Below are 11,119 nucleotides of genomic sequence, written 5' to 3'. Positions count from 1 at the left end.
GGGGCCTCCTTGTTTCTAAGAATTTGTCCATTTCCTACACGTTTTGAAGTTTATGTGCATAGAGGTTTTTAAAGTGTTCATAGATGATATTTTGTATTTCCGTGGTATCAGTTGTAATTTCTCCTTTTTAATTCCTGATGGAGCATATGAGAGTCCTTTCTTTTCTGCTTCTCATTAATCTAGCAAGAGGAGTGTCAATTTTGTTCGTTTTTTCAAAAAAACAACTTTGTTTTATTAATCTTCCATATGGTTTTTTTGTTGTTATTGATTTCATGTAGTTCTGCTCTGATCTTTGTTATTTCTTTCTTCTGCTGGGTCTGGGGTTGGTTTGCTCATCCTTTTCCAGTTCTTTGAGATGATTCATTATAGTGTTCATTTGTGATCTTTCTGTCTTTTGGATGTAGGCATTTATGGATATAAATTTTCCTCTCAGGACTGTTTTAGCTGTGTCTCAGAGATTTTGATAACTTGTATCTCCTTTATCATTTAGTTCAAAGAATCTTTTGATTTCCATCTTAATTTCCTCCTTAACCCAATAATTGTTCAACAGAAGGTTGTTTAGTTTCCACGACTTTGTGTAGAGATGAGAGTTTCTATTGGGGTTGATTTCTAATTTTATTCCACTGTGGCCTGAGAAGACGCATGGTATAATCTCTTTTTTTAATTTGTTGAGACATGCCTTGTGGCCTAGGATACAGTCAATCTTAGAGAATGTTCCATGAGCTGATGGGAAAAATGTATATTTAGTGGTTTTTGATAGAATGTTTGGTAAATATCAGGCCCATTTTTTCTAGAGTTCTGTGTAAGCCCATTGTTTCTTTGTTTCTTTTCTATTTGGAGGATCTGTCTAGTTCTGTCAGAAGAGTGTTGAAGTCCCTGGATATTACATTGTTGCAGTTTATCATATTGTTTAGATCAAATAGGATTTGCTTTATGAATCTGGGTGCACCTAAGTTAGGGGCATAAATATTTAGAATTGTTATCTTCTTGTTGAATTGTACCTTTCACCATTATATAGTGATCATCTTTGTCTTTCATTACTTTTGTTGATTCAAAGACTAAGTTATCTGAAAACTGCCAGGCCAGTTTTCTTTTGGTTTATGTATGCTTGAAATATTGTTTTCTATCCCTTCACCTTGATTCTGAATGCATCCTTGTGGGTTAGATGTGTTTCCTGAAAGACAGCAGATACGTGGCTTGTGTAAATTTACCCATTTGGCCAGCCTATGTCTCTTTAGTGGGCAGTTCAAGCCATTCACATTTATTGAAAAAATTGATAAGTGGGGCAGATTTCTGTTCATGTTGAGTTGAACTTTGTTGCTTTGTTTTCTCTCTTAAGCCATTGTTGTGTCTGGCCTTTGACCTTTAGCTTTTGGATGATGTTACACTGGTGAGTGTTTATTGTGCTGATCTATGTGTAACACCGTTCTGAGTACTTCCTAGAGGGCAAGTCTTGTCTTGATGAATTCCCTCAGTCTTTGCTTGTCTGAGAAGGTCTTTATTTCTCCTTCATATAAGAAACTTAGTTTTATAGGGTACCAAATTCTAGACTGGGCATTATTCTGTTTGAGAAGAGTGAAAATGGGGCCCCAGTCCCTCCTGACTTGTTAGGTCTCAGTTGAGAATTCTGTAGTTAGTCTGATGGGTTTTCCTTTGTAGGTTACCTGCTGCTTTTGCCTTACAGCTTGTAGGAGGGCTTCTTTCATTTTTATTTTGGCAAGCCTGGTGACTGTGTCCTGGTGTCTTCTTGTGTGCAATGAATCTCCCAGGAGTCCTTTGAGCTTCTTGTACCTGGATATGTAGATTTCTAGCAAGGCCTGGGAAATTTTCCTCCATTATAATCTCAAATAGCTTATCCAACTCTTGTGTATTTTCTTTTTGCACCCAAAGGGATGCCTGTGATTCTCATGCTAGTCCTCCTCACATAAACCCACATTTCTTGGTAGCCTTTGCTCTTTTCTCTTATTTCTCTGCTCTATCTCTGTGACTAACTTATTTAACTGAAAAATGTTATCTTCAATCCCTGAAATTCTTTCTTCTTTTTGATCTACCCTGTTCTTGAGGCTTTTCATAGTGTTTTGTAATTCCTTGAATAAATTTTTCATTTCCAGAAGTTTTGTTTGATTTTTTATTTAATACTTCAATTTCTTTAGTGAAATTTTCTTCCAAGTCCTGGATTTTTCTTGTGGTTTGTGTTGGTTATCCATTTTCTCTTGATATCATTGAGTTTTCTTACAGTCCATGTTCAAAATTCTTCTTTTGTCATTTTAGTGTTCTGAATTTGGTTGATGTCCATTGCTAGAGAGCTGGTGTTCTCCTTTGGGGGTGTGCTTTCCATTTGATTCCTCATACTTCATACTTTCGCTGATTCCTTCACATCTGGGTCAGCTGTTGCTTCTTACCTTTGAATTTTCATTTGGCTAATGACACACCGTTTAGTCTCTGAGCCAGCAGGTGGTGATCGTGGGTGAGATTTGACCTCACCCTGTATGATGAGTCAGTCGATGCAGTAAAAGGGTGTGCAGGATGACCTCCTGTCAGTAGGTGGTGCTTGCTGCGAGGAGCAGGCTACAGTGTTGTTTTTGGGTCCTGTAACCAGCTCTTGTCACTCTGGAGAGGCAATCTGGTGCCTCAGGTGGTGGGTGGGGCCCTGGGACTTCCAGGTGTGTCCTTATTCTCCACTTCAGTGAGGGCAGGTGTGGGAGTGAGTCTGGGCGGGGCGGGGCTGGGTTGGGTGAGCCTGCCCTCCAGCCCCACAAATGGTGTTAGCAGGGGTCAAAGCTCTGTTCTCTGCTTCTGGGCAAAGCTGCCAGGGAAGCTCTTACTCGAGGGGGGGGGGGCGTGGGCAGTATATGTAACCTTAACACCTGTACCCCCATAATACCCTAAAATAAAACACACACACACACACAAGAACATAGTTTCAAGTAGCTAGAAGAAGGGTATTGAATTTTCCAGCACACAATAAATGAGATGATGGAAATGCTAATTACCCTGATCTGATCACTGTACATTATATGTGTCAAAGCATCACTATGTACCCCTAAGTATGTACAACTGGAGGAAAATAGTGCTGTTTAATTATAAAATATCTATAAGAATTCTTTTATCACCTACCTTTCATTCCCTAACCCTCATGGAACGCCCAGCATCCGAATGAGCAATCAGGGCAGGAGACGTCCTGCTCAGCGCTCAGGGCGGGAGTGACTTGCTGCTGGCAATGCCGCTGGACATCTGAAAGCCCTGGTGTGTCCAGTCCACGCTCCAGGCAGTTGAGGTTGACAGAGCTCCCCTCCCCGTGGGCCTGAGCCACGGGGTGTTTGGCGAGCTGTTCTCTCACCTGCCGCCAGGGGGCTCTGGGGAGCCGCTTTCTCTGCGTGGCAGGTGTGAGAACAGGGAGGTTAAGGCCGCAGGGCTGGTCTCCCACCCTCAGAAACTGCGCTGTGGCCCTGCTACATCCGCTGTGCTGGAGAGTTTTGCCGTGCCTAAAAATCCCGGGGATCCCTCCAAGAGTGATGTTTGAGAAGGCAGCAGCCCAGGAAGGGCTGAGACTGACATGCCCAGACATTTCAGTACGGAATACACTTTGGGATAATTTGTTAACACCAGCCAGAACTTTCTTTTCTTTTCTTTTTTTTTTTTTATTTTTTTTTATTTTTTGAGACAGAGTCTCACTTTATTGCCCAGGTTAGAGTGAGTGCCGTGGCGTCAGTCTAGCTCACAGCAACCTCAAACTCCTGGCTCAAGCAATCCTCCTGCCTCAGCCTCCCAAGTAGCTGGGACTACAGGCATTCGCCACCATGCCCGGCTAATTTTTTGTATATATATATATTAGTTGACCAATTAATTTATTTCTATTTATAGTAGAGACGGGGTCTCGCTCTTGCTCAGGCTGGTTTCGAACTCCTGACCTCGAGCAATCCGCCTGCCTCGGCCTCCCAGAGAGCTAGGATTACAGGCGTGAGCCACCACGCCCGGCCCAGAACTTTCTTTTCTTGAGACACAGTCTCCCTCTGTTGCCCGGGCTAGAGTGCTGTGGCGTCAGCCTAGCTCACAGCAACCTCAAACTCTTGGGCTCAAGCCATCCTCCTGCCTCAGCCTCCTGAGTAGCTGGGACTACAGGTATGTGCCACCATGCCCAGCTCATTTTTTGTTTGTTTGTTTCTACTTTTAGTTGTTTGGCTAATTTCTTCCTATTTATAGTAGAGACAGGGTCTTGCTCTTGCTCAGGCTCGTCTTGAACTCCTGAGCTCAAGCAATCCTCCTGCCTCGGCCTCCCAGAGCAGAACTTTCTTTTAAAGTTACCCGAATTAGGCTGGGTGCAGTGGCTCACACCTGTAATCCTAGCACTCTGGGAGGCCAAGACGGGCAGATAGATCAAGGTCAGGAGTTCGAAACCAGCCTGAGCAAGAGCGAGACCCTGTCTCTACTATAAATAGAAATAAATTAATTGGCCAACTAACATATATAGAAAAAATTAGCCGGGCATGGTGGTGCATGCCTGTAGTCCCAGCCACTCGGGAGGCTGAGGCAGGAAGATCGCTTGAGCTCAGGAATTTGAGGTTGCTGTGAGCTAGGCTGACGCCAGGGCACTCACTCTAGCCTGGGCAACAAAGTGAGACTCTGTCTCAGAAAACAATTAAAATAATAAAAAAATAAAGTTACTTGAATTAAACTTCCATTTTATCTACTAGCACTCGACAATGAGGAAAATAAGACAGGCACGAAGACTAAAACACAAAAACACCACACACAGCTCTCACTCTGTAAAATAAATGACAAGAGAGATTCTTCAATCCCCAGATTGTCTATTTTGGGTTTTGCCAAAATAATAGTTTGAAAGTTTACATTTAACACTGTGATTACAAACGAGTAGTAAAGTATGCTTAGAATAATAATGACGTAATTAACTAGTACATTGCTCTTTTTTATATGTTTGGCTAAAGACATTTAGACCTTGGGACAAGACTGGTTTTGTGCATATTTAGTAAGAGGCTCTTTCCCCAACTCTCCATCCTCAGGCTTTGACGTAGAGCCAGGGCGTCACGACTCCACGCTCACCTGCTGTGTCTCCACAGGCGGAGAAGGGTGGCGTCTGGCTTCCTTCACGGAGCGTGAGTGCCCGTGGGCCTGTGCCGTTGGGCTGGGAGAAACAGAACACAAGAGAGCGAGCACCTGTCGCTGAGGACTCAGCTCCTGGTCCATTCTTGCAGCAGAGTAGAATTTTCCAGCCAATACTCAGAAGAGTGAGTGGTTGGTGTGCGCTGGTCTGGCAGTGACTGTCCGACGCTGTGACGTTCTTACATGACATCACCAGGGGGCCATCGTGACCCGTCTCTGGGACCTGAGCCCAGAGGGCTGCTGCCTTCTCAAAGTCTCCAGCAGGAAGAGTTCCTTATGCATCTTAGGTATTAATCCCTCATCAGACACATGGTTTTCAGTTTTCCTCCATTGCATAGGTTGCCTTTTCGCTCTGTTTTTTCCTTTGCTGTGCAGAGGCTTTGAAGTTCGATGTAGTCCTGCTTGCCTAATTCTGCCCTTGTCATATCCAAAGAATCGCTGCCCACACCAATGTCATGAACCTTCGCTCTGTATTTTCTTCTAGGATTTTTACATTTTCAGGTCTCACATTTAGATCTTTAATTCATTTTGGGTTGATTTTTGTGTATCGCATAAGACAAGAGTCTGTTTGTTGGGGACTGTATGTTCATCAGGGATATTGACCTGTAGTTTTCTTTTCCTGTGGGGTCTTTGCCTGGCTTTGGTTTCAAGGTATTGCTGTGTTCATGAAATGAATTTGGAAGTATCCTTTTTTGTTTAATGTTGTGGAATAGTTTCAGGAGGATTAATGTTAATTCCTCTTTAAAAAAAATAATGTTAATTCCTCTTTAAATGTTTGGTAGAATTCACTGGTGGGAGAATTCTTTGGTGGGAGGTGTTTTTTTTTGTTTTTTTTTTTTGAGACAGAGTCTCGCTTGTTGACCAGGCTAGAGTGAGTGCCGTGGCGTCAGCCTAGCTCACAGCAATCTCAAACTCCTGGGCTCAAGCAATCCTTCTGCCTCAGCCTCCCGAGTAGCTGGGACTACAGGCATGCACCACCATGCTCGGCTAATTTTCTATATATATTAGTTGGCCAATTAATTTCTTTCTATTTATAGTAGAGACGGGGTCTTGCTCTTGCTCAGGCTGGTTTCAAACTCCTGACCTCGAGCGATCCGCCCGCCTCAGCCTCCCAGAGTGCTAGGATTACAGGCGTGAGCCACCGCGCCCGGCTTGGTGGGAGGTTTTTGATTATTGATCCAATCTCTTGTTATTAGTCTGTTCCGGCTTCCTATCTCTTCTGGATTCAGTCTTGGCAGGTTGTATGTTTCTAGCAACTTACCAATTTCTTCCAGGTGATCCAGTCAGTTGACAGATCACTGTTCATAGCAGCCTCTTAGGGTTATTTTTTTTTATTTCTGTGGCATTAATTGTAATATCTCCTCTTCCATTTGTGATTTTATTTATTTGAGTCTTCTTTTTTTCTCAATTATTCTAGCTAAAGTTTGTCAATATTATCTTTAAAAATCAACCCGGTTTTGTGAATTTTTCTATTTTTTTACATTCTATTTTATTTATTTTTCTATTCTAGTTTTTATTATTTCCTCCCTTCTTCTAGCTTTGGGCTTAGTTTGTTCTTCTTTTTCTAGTTCCTTGAAGTATAATGTTCGGTTGTTTATTTGAAATCTTTCTTACCTTTTTTTTTTTTCTTTTTGAGACAGAGTCTCACTCTGTTGCCCAGGCTAGAGTGAGTGCTGTGGTGTCAGCCTCGCTCACAGCAACCTCAGTCTCCTGGGCTCAAGTGATCCTCCTGCCTCAGCGTCCCAAGTAGCTGGGACTACTTTTATATTTATATAACTTTTATATTTTATGTAACTTTTATATTATATTATATATTATATAATATTATATGTTATATTTATATTAACTTTTATATTTTTAGTAGAGATGGCATCTCACTATGTTGCTTAGGCTGGTCTCAAACTCCTGGCCTCAATCAATCCTCCTGCCTCAGCCTCCCAGAAGGCTAGGATTACAGACCTTAGCCACCACGACCGGCCTCTTCTTTTTTAATGTAAGTGTGCTTCACTATGAATTTCCCTCTTAGTGCTGCTTGTACCGCACCCCATGAGTTTTGATAGTTGTGTTTTCACTTGTCTCAAGATATTTCCTAATTTCCCTTTGGATCTCTTCTTTGACCTGGTGATTGGTTAAGAGTGTGTTGTTTAACTGCCGTATAGTTATCAATCTCCAGTTTTCCTTCTGTTACTGATTTCTGTTTTCATTCCATTGCGGTTGGGGAAGATACTTGGTTTAATCTCAGTCTTCTTAAATGTGTTGAGACTTGGGACCTAACGTGTGACCCATTCTTGGGAATGCTCTGCACGCACTGAAGAAGAATAAACGCTCTGGTGCCGTTTGGCGGAATGTTCTGTGGGTATCTGCCAGCTCCACATGCTCTATCGTGTGGTTCTCATCTGCTATTTCCGCATTAATCTTCTGTCTGAATTTTACATCCGTTGTCGAAAGTGGACTATGAAATCTCCTGTTTTTACCGTTTGCTATTTCTCTTTCAGATCTGTCAATGTTTGTTTTACATATTTTGGAGCTCTGGTGTTGGGAGCACATACATTTATAATTGTTATACCTCCGTGATGAATTGTCACTTTTATCATTAAATAATGACCTCCTTTATCTCTCGTGGAAATTTGTCAGTCAGCATCTATTCTGTCTGATGTGATTACAGTCATCCTTGCTGTCTTTTGGTTGTCATTTGCATGAGATGTCTGTTTTTACCCCTCACTTTCAGCCTATGTGTGTCTTTGGTTCTAAAGTGTGTTGCTTGCACACAGCATAGAGTTAGATTTTGTACTTTATCCATTCAACCACTCTATGTCTGTCTGTTGGAGAGTAATCCATTTATATTTACATTTTTTTTTTTTTTTTTTTGAGACAGAGTCTAACTCTGTTGCCCAGGCTAGCGTGCCATGGCATCAGCCTAGCTCACAGCAACCTCAAACTCCTGGGCTCAGGTGATCCTCCTGCCTCAGCCTCCTAAGTAGCTGGGACTATAGGCATACACCACCATGCCCGGCTAATTTTTTCTATGTATATGTTAGTTGGCCAATTAATTTCTTCCTATTTTTAGTAGAGACAGGGTCTCACTCTTGCTTAGGCTGGTTTCAAACTCCTGACCTTGAGTGATCCTCCCACCTCGGCCTCCCAGAGTGCTAGGATTACGGGTGTGAGCCACTGTGCCCAGCCTGTATTTCTTAAAAGTATCTCTTCCTTTGTGTTTCGTTCATCTTTTTGTAGTGGCATGCTTTGATTCCTTTCTTTGGTGTATCTACTAGAGGTATTTTCTTATGGTTCCCATGATGTTTACACAAAATATCTTATTATAGTCTATTTTAAGCCGATAACAACCTAACTTTAATTGCATACAGAACTCTACATTTTAAACCCGTGCACACACAGTTCACGTTATTGACTCTCACATGCATTTACATGGCTGTTCAGCCTCTTTTCATGTCAACGTGAAGAAGTCCGTTTAGCATTTCCTGCAAGGAAGTTCTAGGAGTGATGAACTCTCTCAGCTCTTATTTGTCGGGAAAAATCTTCCCTTGCCCTTCATTTCTAAAAGACAGTTTTGCCAATGAAGTATTCTTAGTTGGCAGGTTTTTTTCCCCCGGCTCGCTATTTATTTATTTATTTTTAAGGCAAAAAGGGTTTTAGATCTATTATGATGTAAAAGAGATAACAAGGGTAACAAAGGGAAGATTTCTAAATGAGATATTCTTTAAGTGTCAATCCCACTGGACACATGTATCACAAAATATTCTCTTCTGTAAAGCGCTGTTTGCTCAGTGAATCACACGCCATGACACACAGAGCACCAGGCACTGCCTGCTCGAGAGAGCCAAGGCGGCAGCATCAGCAGAGGGCGGGCAGGAGTCTGTGCCTGGAGGGGCTCTCCTTAGCGCAGAGGGATCCTCTCCTCAGGGCCAGACACTTCCCAGCACTCCACTCCAGGGCCTGGATGCTGCAAGCTGGAAGAAGCTGCACATCAGGGCTGGTGCCCCTTGAGGGTCCTGCTCTTCCCTCAGGTTTGGCATTTGATTCTCTTGTTCTGCTCACGATCATGGGTGGGCACTCAGCCGTCTCCCCATCATGGCATCATGAGGTCTTCCACCTTCTCTTCCCACAGAGCAGCCTGGCAGAGGGGGACCCAGCCATGCCTGGCTCCTGGAAGGGCTTTCGAGGAAATTCATTAAGGAGGGTTCAGAAAAAGAGAGGCCACTAACAATAGTTACCTGCCCAGTCTATGCTATTAAAGGATATAAGAAAGGTACACGATTGGCAGTAAACAATTTCCTTCAGCTCTTCACAGATGTCCAGGAAAACTCCACACAATCAAACATGAATGATTTCTGCTCCAGTGTCTCCAGGCTCTGTGCAACAAGAGTTTGTGTCGGAATGACAGACTCCATGTCCATCTTTATTTTCAAAGTTGGGCTCTGTTAGTGCATATTTTTCAAAAATATTCTTTTTGCTTGTTTCTGGGCAATTCTGAACACAGACCACTCTGTTATAAGCCTTGAGTCTCTTCCATAATTGCACATATACTTTGCACTGAACCAATACACAAAAAGAAGTCCTCCAGTGAAGCGGATGGCTACAACCACCAATTTAGTCCAAAAGGGCCACTCTAGGTTTCCCGTTGCCTGCCCCTGCTTGATCTCCTCAGCGGTGGGGGCGATGAGCACATACAAGGACCAGACCACACAGGTGATGGCGATGCCATGGACCGTCACTGAGCACATGATCTTCCTGCGCTGGCTGGCTGTCATCTGCAGCTTCTCCCATTTTCTCAAAGGCTTCAGTTTGGTCTCCATGATGAGCTCCTACTTGCAGAGCTCGCAGCAGCGAGTTGTGTCAGGGCTCTTGGCCCACCGCTGCAGGCGGGCCTGGCGCACAAAGTGGGGGCTTCCGGTGCAGCGGCAGGGCGTGATCAGAGGGCTGCCGGCCTCTCCCGCACGGTGACAGGACCTGCAGATGTCCTGGGTGGGCGGCGTGACAGAAGTGCGAGGGAAGGCAGACACCGGAGCCGGAGCTGACGCTGACGGAGGACGCCCAGCCTTAGACATGTTGCTGGAGTGACTCACGGGATGTCCTAAGTCTTCTCGTGCTGTTCCTCCCCTCCTTGTCTTTGGTCTTACTTCTGTAACGCCAGCAGAGGCGGCACCTGGGATGGAGGGGCAGAGACCTGGTGCAGCGGCTTGCTCACCGCCGCCTCCTATCTGGCGGCCTCCTCACGGAAGGCAGTCCCCACGGCAGAGCCATCTGAGGCACGGTTTCAAGCCATGCTTTCCCTCTGGCCGCGTCGGTGCATGAGGGCCCTCGAGAGACCGCGCGTCGGCCACGGACGCCCCACAGACCACTAGTCGGGCCTCCATTTCACAGACGCGGAAACGCGGGCCAAGGTCCAGGGCTGACGGGCCCCCGGTTCGCGGCCCGTCGGGGGCGCAGCTTCGCCTGGACCCCGGACGGCCAGCCAGGGCCCTCGGCGCCCGCACGTCCTGCGGCTCCGGCTCCCGGCCCGGCCCGGCCCCGGCGCGGCCGCGAGCGCCAGGCGGAAGGGCCGGGCGGGGTCGCGCTGCCTCTCGCGAGCTCCGATGATCGTGCCCGACCCAGGGGCCGCGCGGCGGCGACCACGCCCCCTGCCGGGCCGGAGGGCGCAGGGGGACGCAGGTCCGCAGGTCGCTGGACTCACCTCAGGTGGGCGCTGAGCGCGGCGTGGGGGGACGCCAGTCCGCAGGAGTCACCTCAGGTGGGCGCCGAGCGCGGCGCGGGGGGACGCGGGTCCGCAGGTCGCGGGAGTCACCTCAGGTGGGCGCTGAGCGCGGCGTGGGGGGACGCGGGTCCGCAGGAGTCACCTCAGGTGGGCGCTGAGCGCGGCGTGGGGGGACGCGGGTCCGCAGGAGTCACCTCAGGTGGGCGCCGAGCGCGGCGCGGGGGGACGCGCGTCCGCAGGTCGCGGGAGTCACCTCAGGTGGGCGCCAAGCGCGGGGTGGGGGAC

General features: G+C 46.1%; 1 pseudogene; it reads right to left on the bottom strand.

The window, feature by feature from the left end:
* Nucleotides 1–8,886: 8,886 nt before the first annotated feature.
* On the bottom strand, nucleotides 8,887–10,464 carry LOC105874682 (E3 ubiquitin-protein ligase MARCHF8 pseudogene; annotated as a pseudogene).
* Nucleotides 10,465–11,119: the final 655 nt, after the last annotated feature.

This window comes from Microcebus murinus, chromosome 15 (assembly GCF_040939455.1).
Source record: "Microcebus murinus isolate Inina chromosome 15, M.murinus_Inina_mat1.0, whole genome shotgun sequence".
Lineage (NCBI taxonomy): Eukaryota > Metazoa > Chordata > Mammalia > Primates > Cheirogaleidae > Microcebus > Microcebus murinus.
The sequence above is the reverse complement of the archived record's forward strand: the minus strand, read 5'-3'. Positions and strand labels throughout refer to the sequence as shown.